Below are 17,128 nucleotides of genomic sequence, written 5' to 3' on the forward strand. Positions count from 1 at the left end.
TGTTTCCTGAGTATCCGAACGAGAGATTTTGGTCTGTATGAAGTTTCTGCTTTTGTTTTGTTTGTTCCGTGCTCACTAATCAGAAATTCCAAAAATTGCTTCACCTCCTCCAACATTCGGATCCTCGTTGGAGGTGCGAAAACCTCAGTCTGTCCGTGAAGCCAATGTGTGACATTAGTAACACTCGTTAAGACGTTTGTAGCCTCTATTCATTTGGTTAAACGGATCACACTTGTCTCTATAACAGATTCAAGATTCGAATGACCTTCTCGATCTGGGTTTTGTGCCAGCTTGAAATCAAAAAAACAATCAGCTCATCTCCGAAGTCATAGGTTCCTTTTCTAGACCAATTTTGCTTGTCTATGAGAACCAGTGTGTTTATATCCGTAAAATGAGGACTTGAGTATATATTGAGGAAAATCTGTTACCGCTATAATAGTAGTTATATCGCTTTAATGATCCCTCCTGTGGCGGTTTAGTCTGTCGAAAGTTTTTAGGCAACTGTTCTTTTTGCAGAAATACAATCGCCCGCTTTGTTTTGTATGTTTGCTTGAACAAAAGAGCTCTGGTTAGCACTGTTGCGTTGATTTTGGTCATCCGTTGGATCGTTTCCAGATGACGGTTCACACTGCTGTCTTTGGCGAATTTTTTTTTGGCAACAATTGCAAATTTTTAATTTTGTTCTGACGCAATGACCAGAAAAATTCGGCAAGTCAAGAATTCAGTTTGATAAGGTAGACTGTTCAATGGAACTGGTAACTGATTGCCTTCCTCATCGTCGTGCGGTTGATCTTCCATACAATCGTTTTCACTATCGCTATCATTTTTGCTTGAATCCTCATCCGTTGGGTTATACTCATCCTCTGAATAAAGCTTTTGCTTTCGGCGTTCTTATTTCTTGAACTCAGGAACATGCATTGGTTGTGAGACGAACAGCTGTTTGTTGACAGTTTTACGTGGATCGTTATCTTGTGCTTACTTACCACCGGCCAAAATTTTTTCGTTTGTCGAAATGTCTTCCAATGGGGACATTGAAGATTCGTTTGACTTTTCTTGATGATGAGAATCCGGCTTCGGATTCGTATTCCTGTCGTCAGTAGTTTTTCCCTCTGATTGTTTGCCATTTTCTTTAGTATTAGAACACTGATCGAGACTGTGAACCATTTGGTGATATCCATCACTCGTGCATTTTGTTTCTGGAACCAGTACTTCAGCATTTCTCGGTGATTGAAGGTTTTTTCATCACTTAAAAGGCCCAACTGCCTTCTTGCTCAGTCGACATCGAAACCATAACCATAAATAAACCTGCTATCACTTGAAAGAGAATCACCACTTAAGACAGGTGTATCACTGCCAGGATATTTTGTTTCCGATTTCTGATAAAATTTCCTAAAATCGCGGTATCCAGTACGTATTCTGTAGCTGTTTTTCGCAACTCAGGTGTTTTGTTCTCGTCATCAGACTGAGTTTTTTCGGAGTTACGCCAGGGAGCACAAATTTTCCCCCTAATTGTTAGTCGGCTCCTCTCCAATTTCTATGTCTCTGTCTGCCCCGAATCCGAAATAGGACTTCGGTTGTTAAATGTATGAAAATGCATTGTGGGACAAACAACTTCGTGGTTGGCAAATCTAGCAATGCCACTCTCCTCAGGATTTTTCGCATTTATGAACTCTTTGTTCGTTTTCCCCAATAAGTTAACAAGTAATCACCTTCTTTAAAGTTCTTCGCAAACGTGCAATGCGTTTCGAGAGCGAGCCTTGTAACATAAATTATTTCAAAATAAGGTTGTTCATGGGCTTAAAATAACCGCTGGCTAAAGGTAAACAAGAATTTTTTGTAAAGAAACCATGAAAACCTCTGGGATTGCATCAGGGTCTATGGATATCTCAAAATTTGTTTACATGTCTCAAAAAATTACCTAACAGTTCAAAGTGTCGCCATCTCATGAAAAATTCACTTATTGAACTAAAAATTGTTTGAAATATAATTTTTGTGCAGCCAGCACAATTTTGAAAGCGAAACTCAAATTTAATAGTTTTGGGGTTTTGAGTTCAAAATCCAAGCATAAAACAAGTAGTCAAGAAGTTTAGAATTCAGGTCTGAATAAAAACATAAATAATTGTCACAGAGGGTTATATAAGTTCTTAAAACAACTGCTGGCTAAAGGTAAACAAGAATTTATCATAAAGAAACTATTAAAATTTCTGAGATTTTGTCGGGGTTTCTTCTCTTTAGATAAAGCATAGTTTAGGATAAAGCATAGTTAGCAAAGAATAAACTCAGTTTAGAAATTTGTGTGAGAAATGTGTCTCTAATTATTTACAAAAATCAGTACTTTGTTTTTAATAACGCTTAATGTTTGAGAACAAAATTTCTCACAAGTTTCCAAATTGAGACATCACCATACTTGCAAAATTCAGAGTTTAGTTTTGAATAAGGTTTGAAGGATAAAAAAGTTCTACTTGCGTTTGGGTTTGAGTTTCAAAGGACTTAAGGATTGTTTTTGTTGCAAGATGTTCACTTATCCATTAGCTTGAAGATTGTATCCACCGCATCTCTTCAAATTGTTTTCTGAGTTTGTTCCAACTTTTTGACCTCAGTGGGAATACTTTCGCGTTTTTGACCGCTCTTTGGCCGAAGGTAGAAATCGGACAACCATTCGTAAAGTTGATCGCTAGCTTCGTACGTTTGTCTTCCTTTCCTTTGCTTTCTTTGTCTCAGGAACTGTAAAATTTGTAACTGACGTGCACTACATTTTCATCTTCGTCTGCTTGTACGAGAAGAAAATTTGACGTGAGTTTTCTGGTTATTTCAGCTGTCCGTGGAACTTTTTGTAGAATAACCATAATTATGAGTGTGCACTGCACTCTCCAGTAGTCAAGGCCTCATGTGGTTGATTGTTCCAGCTTTTCCTGCAAATAATTGCTCATCTCACGTTAAAGTTTTTCTGCTTCATCAATTGACGGGAGATTGGCGCTGCGAACGCTTTGTTGCACTTGCTTCCATGTCCTCTTTGGTCCAATTTTCTGTTTTCTGAGAATCCGAACGAGAGGTTTTGCTCTGTATCAAGTTTTTTCTTTTGCTTTGCTCCGTGCTAACTAATCAACTTGTTCCTTGCTTCAACTCTTCCAACATTTGGATCCTCCTTGAAGGAGCAAAAACCTATTTCTGTACATGAAGTCAATGTATGACTTCAGTAACGCTCGTTAAGCCCTTTGTAACCTCTATGCGTTCAGTTAAACGATTCACACTTGTCTCTATAACAGGTTCATGATTCGAATGACTTTCTCGATCTGGGTTTTGTGCTCGCTTGAAAACAAGAAAACTTATAATCAGCTCATCTTCGAAGTCATAGGATCTTTTTCTAGTCCAATTTAGCTTGTCTATGGAAACCAGTGTTGATATATCTGTAAAATCAGGACTGTTGAGTATTTATTTAAGAAATTCTGTAACCGCTTTTATCGGTTTAATGATCCCGCCTGTGGCGGTTTAGTCTGTTGATACGTTTTAGACAACTGTTCTGTTTGCAGAAATACTTTATCGTCCGCTTTCCTTTGTATGTTTGCTCGAACATAAGAGCTCTGGTTACCACTGTTGCGTTGATTTTTGTTATCCGGTGGATCGTATCCAGATGACGTTCCAGACTGCTGTCCTTGGCGATTGTTTTTTTGGCAACAATAGCAATTTTTTTGTTGTGACGCAATAACCTGAAGAATTTGGCAGCTCAAGAATTCGAGTTGATAAAGGTTGACTGTTCAAAGGAATTGGTAACTGATTTCCTTCCTCATCGTCGTGCGGTTCATCTTCCATACAATCGTTTTCACTATTGCTATCATTGTTCTTCAAAAATTTCTGACAAAATCTCGGTATCCAGTGCGTATTCTGTAGCTGTTTTCCTTATTTTTGCTGTCCATGGTGATTGGTATTCTTTTTGAGTTTTCGCAACTCAGGTGTTTTGTTCTCGTCATCAGATTGAGTTTTTTGGAGTTACGCCAGGGAGCACAAATTTTCCCCGTAATTGTTAGTCGGCTCCTCTCCAATTTCTATGTCTCTGTCTGCCCTGAATCCGAAATGGGACTTCGATTGTTAAATGTATTAAATTGCATTGTGGGGCAATCAACTTCATCGTTAGCAAATCTAGTAATGCCACTCGCCTCAGGATTTTCCGCATTTATGAACTGTGTTCTGATAGTTGAATACGTCTTGTAAGCCATATTCGGCGGCCTCGAGAATTCTTCTCTGCTCGTTTTCCCCCAATAAGTTAACAAGTAATCACAACAAGAATTCGAGTTGATAAAGGTTGACTGTTCAAAGGAATTGGTAACTGATTTCCTTCATCGTCGTGCGGTTCATCTTCCATACAATCGTTTTCACTATTGCTATCATTGTTCTTCAAAAATTTCTGACAAAATCTCGGTATCCAGTGCGTATTCTGTAGCTGTTTTCCATATTTTTGCTGTCCATGGTGATTGGTATTCTTTTTGAGTTTTCGCAACTCAGGTGTTTTGTTCTCGTCATCAGACTTGAGTTTTTTCGGAGTTACGCCAGGGAGCACAAATTTTCCCCGTAATTGTTAGTCGGCTCCTCTCCAATTTCTATGTCTCTGTCTGCCCTGAATCCGAAATGGGACTTCGATTGTTAAATGTATGGAATTGCATTGTGGGACAATCAACTTCCTCGTTTTCCCCCAATAAGTTAACAAGTAATCACCTTCTTTTAAGTTCTTCGCAAACAGACAGTTTTCCTTCACACGAGCAGGTTTAACCTCAAAGGATTTTTCCGGGTCCGAGTAAGCAAATGTTTCAGTCATGAAACTTTCGTTTCTTCGTGCAAAGCGTTTCTAGATTGAGCCTTGTATCAAAAGAAAAGTATTTGAATTGAGCGGATAAGTTTTTTTGAAAAACTTGAGGTCTGAATAAAAACATAAATTGTTTCAAAATAAGGTTGTTTATAGGTAAAAACTGGTAGGGACCTAATATTTTGTTCGGCCAGCAAGATTTGGAAAGCGTAAATCAAAACAGTTAATTGTTTTGGAACTTTGACTTAATATGGGCTTAAAACAACCGCTGGCTAAATGTCAACAAGAATTTATTGTAAAATAACACGAAAACTTCTTGGATTGCATCAGGGTCTCGAGATATATCAAAATTTGTTAACATGCTTCAAAAAATACCTAAGAGTTCAAAGTGTCGACATCTCATGAAAAATTCACCTATCGAACTAAAAATTTGGTTGATACTAATTTTTTGTGCAGCCAGCACAATTTTGAAAGCGAAAATCAAAAAAGTTTTTAGTTTTGGAGCTTTGAGTTCAAAATCCAAGCATGACACAAGTATTCAAAAAGTTTAAAATTCATGTCCGAATAAACTTAAATAATCGTCACAGAGGGTTGTATATGGTCTTAAAATAACCGCTGACTAAAGGTAAACAAGAATTTATTGTAAAGAAACCATGAAAACCTCTGGGATTGCATCAGGGTCTTTTTTAGTGACAGGGCATTATTTTCACTGGCTGAAGAAGAAATTCATAATCCTGATGATCGTTTTTGCTTGCGTCTCCTTCCTCTTCTCGTAATTCACTTTTATTTTCAGTTATCTGGGGCAAAATTTCTGTCATGGAAGTTGCCGTTTCCAACTGTGGTCTAGAATTACTCAAACTCCTGTCAAGCTGCTGAGAAACAGTTCTGCTATTCGTTCGCTTATTAGTCGTGGTTTCATATTATAAATGGGAAGTTCATCCCATGTGACCAATAGTTTTGTTCGTATTTCTCAATTGTACGTCAAATATGTTCTCGTCATTCAAAAATTTTGTCTTGCAAACTTTTCTGATTTCGCGGCTAGTGAAATTGGCTTTCGTTTTGAAAAAACTCTTGACAACCCGATAGTATTGTTGATTCCGGTTGTAAACACCGTCGGAGTCAGTTTTGTCGGTGTTCGTTATCTCAAGAAGTTGGAACATGTTATTGTCTTCAAGTCTACCAATCTTTACTTTGTATTTCAGATAAATCGCAATATACTCTCTTCTTGCTTTGTCTTTGATTCACCCCGGAAATGTGTAAAGTCTTATGATTCTACTCATTTATATCGTACGCTTTCTCAACAGCTTTTCTCTCAGCAGTCTGTGAAGTTGATTGCATTTCAGGTGGTACATAACTGACTTGCACTATATTTTCTTCTGCGTCTGCTTGCTTGTACGAGAAGAAAGTATGACGTAATTGATCTTGTTATTTCAGCTGTCAATGAAACATTTCGTAGAATAAGCTCTATTATGAGTGTGCACTGCACTCTCCAGTAGTCAAGGCTTTATTTGGATGATTGTTCCAGCTTTTGCTGCAAATAATTGTTCATCTCACGTTGAAGCTTTTCTGCTTCATCAATTGACGGGAGATTGGCGCTGCGAACGCTTTGTTGCACTTGCTTCCATGTCCTCTTTGGTCCAATTTCCTGTTTTCTGAGTATCCCAACGAGAGATTTTGCTCTGTATCAAGTTTTTGCTTTTGCTTTGTTCCTTGCTCACTAATCAACTCGTTCCTTGCTTCAACTCGTACAATATTTGGATCCTCCCTGAAGGAGCAAAAACCTAATTCTGTCCGTGAAGCAAATGTGTGACCTTAGTTTATCTCGTTAAGCCCTTTGTAAGCTCCATGCATTTAGTTAAACGATTCACACTTGTCTTTATAACAGACTCATGATTCGGATGACCTTCTCGATCTGGGTTATGTGCTCGCTTGAAATCAAGAATTCTTAATCAGCTCATCTCTGAAGTCAAAGGACCCTTTTCTAGTCCAATTTAGCTTGTCGTCTATAGGAACCAGTGTTGGTATATCCGTAAAATGAGGACTGTTGAGTATATATTGAGGGAAATCTGTAACCGCTATAATAGTAGTTATATCGCTTTAATGATCCCTCTTGTGGCGGTTTAGTCTGACGAAATTTTTTAGGCAACTGTTCTTTTTGCAGAAATACTTAATCGACCGGTGGATCGTTTCCAGATGACGTTCCAGACTGCTGTCCTTGGCAATTGTTTTTTTGGCAGCAAAAGCAAATTTTTTTGTTGTGACGCAATAACCTGAAGAATTCGGCAGCGCAAGAATTCGAGTTGATAAGGGTTGAATGTTCAAAGGAATTTGTAACTGATTTCCTTCCTCATTGTTGTGCGGTTCATCTTCCATACAACCGTTTTCATCATCGCTATCATTGTTGGTTGAATCCTCATCCGTGGGGTTATATTCTTGGTCCTCTGGATAAAGCTTTTGCTTTCGTGATTCTTATTTCTTGAACTCCGGAGCACACATTAGTTGTGGGACGAACAGTTGTTTGCTAACAGTTTCACGTGGATCGTTATCTTGTGCTTACTTACCACCAGCCAAAATTTTTTCTTGTCGAAATGTCTTCCAATGGGGACATTGAAGATTCGTTTGACTTTTGATGATGAGAATCCGGCTTCCGAATCGTATTCTTGTCGTCAGTAGTTTTTCCCTCTGATTGTTTGCCATCTTCTTTAGTTTTAGAATACTGATCGCGATTGTGAACCTTTTCGTGATATCCATCACTCGTGCATTTTGTTTCTGGAACTAGTACTTCAGCATTTCTCATGAGACTTTCGTTTCTTCGTGCAAAGCGTTTCGAGAGCAAGCCTTGTATCAAATGAATAAGTATTTGAGTTGTAACGATAAGTTTTTGTGACAAACTTCAGGTCTGGAAAAAAACGTAAATTATTTCAAAATAAGGTTGTTTTTGGGCTTAAAACAACCGCTGGCGAAAGTTAAACAAGAATTTCTTATAAAGAAACCATGAAATTTTTTAAGATTTTGTCAGAGTTTCGAGGTATATCAAAATTTGTTTATATGCCTCAAAAATACCGAAGAGTTGAAAGTGTCGCCATTTTATGAAAATTTTACACATTTAGCTAAAAAGTGGTAGGAATCTAGTATTTTGTGCGGCCAGCACAATTTCCAAATCCAACATCAAAAAATGTTATCCGAGTTCAATTCCAAGCATAGCTCAAAAACTCATGCATCAGGGTCTCGAGATATCTTGCAATTACTTTGCATGCTTCAAAACATACCTAAGAGTTCAAAGTGTCACCATTTCATGAAAAATTCATCTATTGAAACTAAAAATTGTTTGAAATCTAATTTTTGTGCAGCCAGCACAATTTTGAAAGCGAAAATCAAAAAAAATTAATAGTTTTGGGGCTTTGAGTTCAAAATCCAAGCATAACAGAAGTAGTCAAAAAGTTTAAAATTCAGGTCTGAATAAAAACATAAATAATTATCACAGAGGGTTGTATAATATCTTAAAACAACCGCTGGGTAAAGGTAAACAAGAATTTATTATAAAGAAACTATTAAAATCTCTGAGGAACGTAATATTTTATATTATTGATATTATTTTTATTATTATATTTATATAATATTAAAATTTGCAGGAACGTAATATTTTGTGCTCTCAGCACGATTTTGAGAGCGAAAATCAAAAAAAGTTAAAAGTTGTGGACTTATTTGAGTTCAAATTCAAAGCATAAAACAAAGTCAAAAAGTTTTCCACCAAAATTCAAGTCTGAATAAAAACACAAAAATAAAAACAACCGCTGGCCAAAGGTGAAGAAGAATTCATTATAAAAAACCATGAAAACTCTGACATTTTGTCAGGAATTCGAGATATCTCAAAAGTTGTTTACATGCCTCAAAAAACACCAAAGTGTTCAAATTGTCGAAATTTTATGAAAAATACACCTATTAATCAAATAAATGGAAGAAATTTTGTATTTTGTGTGGTGAGCACGGTTGAAATCCATATTTGAAAAAAGTTGTTAGTTGTGGAGCCATTCGAGTTCGAAAACTGATCATATTACAAAAGGTGAAAGTGTTTACCCTAAATTTGAGCCTAAATATAAACTCATGTAATTGCCACAGAGGGTTGTATAAAGGCTTAAAACAATCGCTGGGTAAAGGCAAACTAGAATTTGTTATAAAGAAACTATTAAAATCTTGTCAGGGTTTCTTCTCTTAAGATAAAGCTTAGTTTAGGATTAAGCATAGTTAGCAAAGAATAAACTCAGTTTAGAAATTTGTGTGAGAAGTTTGTCTCTAATTATTTACAAAAATCTGTACTTTCTTTTTATTAACGCTTAATGTTTGAGAACAAAATTTCTCACAAGTTTCCAAATTGAGACATCAGCATACTTGCAATATTCAGAGTTTCGTTTTGAATAAGGTTTGAAGAAACAAAAGTTCTACTTGCGTTTGGGTTTGAGTTTCAAACGACTTAGTGAGTGTTTTTGTTGCAAGATATTCACTTATCGATTAGCTTGAAGATTGTATCCACTGCATCTCTTGAAATTGTTTTGTGAGTTTGTTCCAACTTTTTGACCTCAGTGGGAATACTTTCGCATTTTTGACTGCTCTTTCGCCGAAGGTAGAAATCGGACAACCATTCGTAAAGTTGATCGCTAGCTTCGTACGTTTGTCTTCCTTTCCTTTGCTTTCTTTGTCTCAGGAACTGTAAAATTTGTAAACTTAAAAGGAACTTTTTTAGTGATAGGGCCTTATTTTCACTGGCTGAAGAAGAACTTTCCTCATAATCCTGATCATCGTTTTCGCTCTCGTCTGCTTCCTCTTCTCGTAACTCACTTTCGAGCCCTTTTTACCCTAAATTCGAGCCTAAATATAAACTCATGTAATTGCCACAGAGGGTTGTATAAAGGCTTAAAACAATCGCTGGGTAAAGGCAAACTAGAATTTGTTCCAAAGAAACCTTGAACCTCTTGGATTCCATCAGGGTCTTGATGTCTCAAAATTTGTTTGCATGCCTGAAAAAACACCTAAGACTTCAAAGTGTCGCTATTTCATGAAAAATTCAGCTATGGGCCCTAAAACTGATAGAAACCTAGTCTTTTGTGCGGCCAGCACTTTTTTAAATCCAAAATCAGGAAATCCAGTTTTGGAGCTATTTGCTCCAAAAATCAAATTTGATTGCAATTTTGAAGGTGATGGCGAAGAAAATGACCTGATATAATAGTGGTTTCGGAAAGCCAATTTGGTTTCTGACATCGTAGAAAAGTGCAAAAAAAAACAAATTTTTTAACTTTTTGGTGTGAGAAGGTCGGAAATTTTGCTGTCGAAAGTGGCCAAAAAGGGAAAGAACATTATTATCTCGGTTATCTGTGAATTTTTTGAGCTAACATAAGCCTCATTTGACCCCTAGTTGCCCTATTTTAAAAACCCAACAAAAAAATTAATTTGTCATTACTTTTTGACCATTTGAAGTTGCACACGAGACACACTTTTTAACCCATGTTTTAAGATATGGAAAATGTAAAATAGCTGCCATTTTATGTAAAATGCATCTTTTGATGCCGAAATTGGTAGTTACCTAGTATTTTTAACGGTCAAGACGCTGGTGAAGACTTTTTGTCAAAATTCATATTGTACGTTGATTCATTAAGCTTTCCGTAACTCCAAACTCGGAAAAAGTATCTTAAAATTCAATCGTTAATGAAAACTGAAACAATGGTCTCAAAGGTTTCTATATAGGCTTAAAACAACCGCTAATTAAAGATAAACAAGAATTTGTTATAGAGAAATCATGAAAACCACGGGTATGATGTCATGGTCTCGAGATACCTCAAAATTTGTTTACATGCCTCAAAAATTACCTAAGAGTTCAAAGTGTCGCCATTTCATGAAAAATTCACCCATTGAACTAAAAATCCATTTTCGAATCCAAAAGCAAAAAACGTCAATATTTGTGGAGCTATTCGAGTTCAAATTCTAAGCATAATACAAAAAGTCAAAAGTTTTAGCCCTAAGTTCAGTTCTGAATAAAAACCTATATAGTCGAAGAGGGTTAAAACAACCGCTAAATGTTAACAAGAATTTATTCTAAAGAAACCGTGAACAGGGTTTCGAGACATCTCAAAAATTGTTTACATGCCTCAAACAACAACTTCAAAGTGTCGACGTTTTATGAAAAATACACCTAATTTTAAAAAATGGTTGAAACTTTGTATTTTTGGTGCGACAACACGGTATTGAAATATAAATTTGAAAAAAAATATTTATTGTGGAGCAATTCGAGTTCGAAACTCAATCATATAACAAAAAGTCAAAAAGTGTTTACCCTAGCTTCAGGTCTAAATAAAATTCAAATTAATAGTCACAGAGGGTTGTATATAGGCTTAAAACAGCGACTGGTTAAATGTAAACAAGAATTTATTATAAGGGATCCCTGAAAATCTCTGTGATTGCACCAGGTTTTCGAGATCCCTCAAAAATTTTTAACTTGCCTCAAAAAACACCTTACTAGTTCAAAGCGTTGCCATTTTATGAAAAATGCACACATGTATTTTGTGCGGCCGGCGCGGTTTTGAAATCCAAATTTGAAAAAAGTTATTAGTTAAGGTGCAAGTCGAGTTCGATACCCAATCATATAACAAAAAAATGATTGGGTTTCTCGGTAGATGTTGAAAGTAGTGTTTCTGTACTGTTTGGATGTCAGGAAATAGATTCCGTTACTTAGCAGTGGTCTCCAGAGCTTTTGGGAAAAACCTTTCACAAAACACTAAATGTACACCATTTTCGAACATCGCCGTTACCAGTAATTTCATACACTTTATCAATATCAATCTACTAGAGATTCAATTCTGACTAGAGACTCAATTCTACTATGAAACTACTAGAGACTCAATTCTTTATCAAACTACTAGAGACTCAATTCTGAGCCCAGCTTCGAATTTCCCGTATCGAAAAACATATATCCAGCCTATTTGAGCTCATTCCAATTTTTAGTTGTTGACTTCCTATGAAAGAATGAATTTCGATAAACATTCAACTTTGTAACCGTACTGAGTTTTACTGTTGATTTAGGTGTCATCGTACCAGTAGTGATACCCTTATCACTAAAGACTTATTTCTTATAGGTAGAGATCACGAGTTTTCCAAAACACTTTGATACAGGTAAAAATTTGGATTTTTGTTGCCTAATGAACAAAACAAGTTGAAGATGACATTGGTCCATAAATATTTTTTTTAAAAAAATTTAAAAAAGTCAATTTAAAAAAACCATTTTTGAAAAAATTATTAGCAATTTCCTATATCCCGAACCCCTTTTTTTCTTGTCGGTTTTTGTTTTTTTAATGAATTGAAAGTCAGCCTTACCTTAATTCAACCCAAGAAAACACCACTTGACCTCAGTTTACTCAAAAAATGTTTTGTGGAGATATGGGGTGTCTTCCGTAAATTTGGTCAGACTACATTTTCGAACATGAGCTATCCTTTTAAGGGTTACAGATGGGTTACATGAAAGAACTCCAGAGACAAAAAAAAAGTGCTTTTGAACATTTTTTTTTCACTGCGAAATCTAAAAACTTCCATTTTAACTTCTGCACATTTCGGTTTCTGTTCTAAATTGATTTAATTACTACCAAGGCTAGAAAACGAAGTTCCGAATCGAATCTCATCATGGAAAATATTCCTAGCTCTCTCTCTCTCTCCTCTCTCTCTCTCTCTCTCTGTCTCTGTTTGTCGGTCGGGGCTTCTTTCCTTCTTTCTCGTTCACTTTTTATTCCTCACACTATCTCTCATTGTCTTTCCTTAACTCCTTTGTTGATGCCGCACTTCAGTTGCTGTTATTTGACATGATATCATCAACTATTACCCTAATTAACGCTGAATTATAGTAGAAATGTATAAAAATATGTTTTATCATAAATGATTTAACTAGTACTTTTTAGAAAATCCTTGTTAATTGCTCTCAAACGAAGTTTGTAGCAACAATATTAGTCCAGTTGGTCTTTATGCTTGACCGATTTTTCGTCTGGCGCATTTAATTTTTCTACCTCAGAAACGGGATAAACAGGTAGCGCCCAGTGGGCAATAATTATCTTTGAGCCTTTCAGCTGTCTAGTCTCCAAGTCACAGAAACTGTTTTGGAGACTTATACATATGATGTGAAGGGCGGTTCATAGAAATTGATCCCCCCGCCCCATCATTACCCCGCCCCCACATCAGCCCCTCATCCCCAGCCTGCACATCGTTCAGTCCGTAAGGGCCCTGTGTAGCCCAATACCCCTCAAACCGTTGCCGCCCCCCCCCCCACCGTTGCACCCACCGCTGCGCTCACCTCACCCCTTCAATTAAGCTAAAGCTAGCTACTCACAAACCAAACCGCTCGCTGGTTGTTTCAGAGCAATTCGACCGACGTTAGTCGGTTATGTATATTAATTGCTCTCAAAAGAAATCCGTAGCAATTATTATCCGTGCTATAATTTTATGCGATTTTATGCGTTTTTATGCGATTTTTCGCTTGAACGTTTTGTCTGACGTTTTTGGTCCTCACCGGCGTGATAAAAATGTAAAGCCCAGAGGGCATTGAATGACTGTCTAGTTCTTTTGGAGCCAAACTAATAAGTGTACCAAAATTGTTTCGAGTTGACGAATTCATTGTACTATGGGCTGTTCTTAATCATATTAGTTTGACCAGCCGTAGCTGGCTTTCACCGGAACGAAAGGCTCGCTGGTCGTCTGAGAGTAATTTTTCAGACACTCGTAGGTTATGTTTCTGTTTTTGTCCTTCTGTTTCAACGCCCTTACGAGTTTTTTGAATGAAAATCGATTGTGTTTAGTTTTTAATTGCTTTCGAACGAAGTTTGAAGCAATTATTGTAAAGGTGTTAGTTTTTTTTCGATTCGAAGAGGAGTTTGCAGATTCTACAGGTTTTTAGCTGACGCAAGTTTGTACATGACTTGAACTTTTGACTTTTGTTTCCGAGCATTGACTTCTGTTTTAGAAAGTTGACTTCTGTTTTCGAACATTGGACTTTAGCAGTAGCTTAGGTACTGAAACATAAATTAGGAACTGCTGGTAATTTTCAAGGTGAATGGTGATCATGAGAAATTTTATCGATAACAGTCTGTTCTCCCTATTAAAACAACTAGAGACACCACTAACTTGCCCTCACCCCACTTACGTATATAATGTTAGCGATTGAAGCCCCCCTAGCGATTTGAGTTACCCCCCCCCCTCCACTGAATCAGGCTGCAATAGATTAGAGCTTCCACTAGTCGTTCGATAGCAATTCTTCCGACGTTAGTCAGTTAAATGTTAAATTTTCCTCTTCAGGGTGGTGAACACATGAAAGTCAAGTATGGAACAACTGGGTCAAAAATTGGAGATCCATCCCAAGCCTCTTTCTGCACTAGAGCCTTGCTCTAACCTAAACTAAACCACTGTCATTCTACTCGTTTCCATTTCGCATTAAAATTTAACTCAAACAATATTACAATTATCACAGAAGTAACTTACGTACAAGCCATTGTTTCTTAAAACAATTCTTGCAGTAATAACCGTTTCTGACCATTTTAATTCAAAATTTTAGTTAAAGAAGTACCGACCCCGGTCATTGTAATCATTTTAATTGCCATTAACGTTGATATAGGAATCACTGTCGTGCTAGCCGTGCACTACATATAGAATTGTTATCTTGATCATTAAGAAGAAAGCAAATAAAACTATTTCGAATTGTAACTTGCTGTCTTTCCCATTATAACCCCCCAGCTTCGCGGTCAAATAATGCATACCCCCCAAAATAAAATCCTCGTGAACATACCATAATGGGGGCTATAATTTCGTGGGGAAGGGGTATGATGCGAAAGACTCGTAATTTCTTGCTGTGCAGGATATTTTGTAAGATGGTTGTTGTTGATTTATTTCAGTCAAGATGTATCACCTGTAACTTTGCTTTTTGCTGGCTTTCATTACCGATAGCAGCTAAATTATGTGAAGAAATAAATTTATTCGCCAGAATCTATCCAAATATACAATGTAGGTATACTTGCACTTGTTCGTTGAGTAGCATAGAATTTATTTTCTAAAAACTGCTGTTCGTTCTTAGGCTAAATTGGAAAATCGCTCAAAAAATCGGAAAATTATTTTTAAAAATCGAAAAATCATTTTAAAAAATTGAAAAATTGTTTTGTTCTATTAAGTATTTGAAACTTAAGATTGATGCGAGCTAAAAATTGAGAAATTAAATAAATTTTGTTTTTTTATTAAACATTCGAAACTCAATATTTGAAATGCGGATATTTGAAATAGCAGTTTACCAACTCAAAACACAAATTCCAAATACTTGATGTAAACAAACAAACAAACAAAACGTGAGGTGCTTTCCGTTCACAATTTGTAATATGAATAATAATGAATATTAATCAAAACGTGATGTGCTTATTCAAAAGTAATTAGTTTGGATTTATATTGATAGATATATTTACACAGTTTAATTGATGATTTACTAACTGAACCTGTTTTGAAAAGTGAATAGATCGAAATGAAGAGTGAGTTTAGAGTGAGTCAAATTTTTTTAAAAAAAAATCGTGTATATTCGATCAAACAAAGCGTTGAGATATCGAAGATGGTTCTACTTCTTTTCACCCCGGTTCATTTAACCCCGCATATCTTAACCATAAATCATTTAACCACTCTATTCTCTAAATCCTCTATTATTTCACTCCTCTATCATTTCATCTCGCCAATTAGCAGTCGACGATAAAGGCATTTTTTGTCAGAGTTAAGCTGAAAACTTTTTTTAAACAAGTAAATTGAAAATATAACCCAGGGGTTAAATATTACAAGTTTAAAATTATATATACAAAATTAGTACAATGTGAAAAATCAAAATTAGTGGTTCCGTTTTTTAAAGGTAAAAATAACTTTTGAATCCACCAACGTTCCTTTCCAACGGTACAAGTTTGAATTGTTGGAGCACATGCTGTTTTAACATGCATTTAAACTTTGAGCGTGATCTGATAGTCTGGACTTCACGCGGAAGTTTTCCATTTTTGGATGCTTCTTTTTTGTAATCATCGACTGCTCGACCTTAGGAGAGTTAGCTGTTCAGTTCTGTTGTTTTTTCTTACTAAGACATTACCACTTAGAAAAATACTCTCTGCCGTCTGATTTCAAAAATGAAATATCATTCCTAAGTTTTGAAACGCTCATCTGGCTTATTAAAAGTTCTGCAGGCAAAATGTCAGATTTTACTAAGAGATCTGTGGATCTCTCAAACTTTTTTCTCATATAGCAAACTTTAATTCCCCAATCGATTTGTCGATTAATTCGCTGCATTGCAGAGAAATTCAAGTTCTCTAAAAATAGAGCACTTATTGTTAAATGAGAAAGGACTAGGGAAAGGACTAGGACTAGGGAATAGCATCAATCGTGCTTTCAGAGGTAACTGATAACGTAAAAGGTATATGGATCTAATCGCTGTGGCCATATTTGATAGGACTTTGTTGAGTTGGACATGAAATTTTAATTTAGAATCAATCATTATACCCAAGTATCGGCAGTGACTTTGTGGTTTATTTTCTTGTCCCCGAAAAACTATTGGTTCAAAATTTTCATTTTCTTTCGAGACGCAAACAAGTTCAGTTTTACCCGTATATCTTTAATTTGTTTTGCTTTGGATAATTATCTGTTTTCTCCAGTATTTCAGAGACCATTTTTCCAGTTCGCTGACATTGTTTCTGCTAAAATGGAAACTTGTGTCATCAGCAAATTGAATTATGTCGAAGTTTCCTTGTACCTTTTCTCGAAAATCATAAATGTAGAGAAGAAAAACTAGTGGTCCTAAAACCGTTCCCTGTGGAACACCATGATTTGTTTCCAACCATTCTGAGTAAACGTCATTTATCTTAACACACTGCTGTCTGTTTTTAAGAAATGAAGCAAATAATTCAACTGCACTTTCTGAAAAACCGTAAGCTTCAATCTTTTTGTGAAAAATTTCGTGCGATATTGAATTAAATGCTTTAGCAAGAACAATAAAAACAGCAACTGAAATTTAAGTTATCGTAGTTTTCTTGTAATTTTTCGATTAAGTGTAAAACAGCATCTGTAGAAGACTTATGTTTTTGAAATCCAAACTGTGTACCGTTCAAAATTTTTTCTTTGTATAAATTCGTTAACCTGATTGAGAAGTATACGCTCAAAGAGTTTTGCAAACATTGGAGTAATTGAGATAGGCCTATAGTTCTCACAAATTTTTACGTCACCTTTTTTGTAGACCGGACTAATGAAAGCAAGTTTTAAATTTTCCGGGAAAATAGTTTGACTAATGCATGTGTT

At 36.0% G+C, this 17,128-nt stretch overlaps 1 protein-coding gene across 1 annotated transcript in view; it reads left to right on the plus strand.

The window, feature by feature from the left end:
* LOC142342575 (glycogen phosphorylase, muscle form-like) overlaps positions 1-15,302 on the plus strand; it is a 246,640-nt gene extending 231,338 nt beyond the window's left edge. Inside the window, exon 18 of the mRNA XM_075393949.1 lies at positions 14,123-15,302. The gene's annotated coding sequence lies outside the window, so the exon portion shown is untranslated. The remainder of the gene's footprint in view (positions 1-14,122) is intronic.
* The last annotated feature ends 1,826 nt before the right edge of the window (positions 15,303-17,128 follow it).

This window comes from Convolutriloba macropyga, chromosome 7 (genome assembly GCF_964194025.1).
Source record: "Convolutriloba macropyga chromosome 7, txConMacr16.3, whole genome shotgun sequence".
In the NCBI taxonomy this organism is placed as follows: Eukaryota; Metazoa; Xenacoelomorpha; order Acoela; family Convolutidae; genus Convolutriloba; species Convolutriloba macropyga.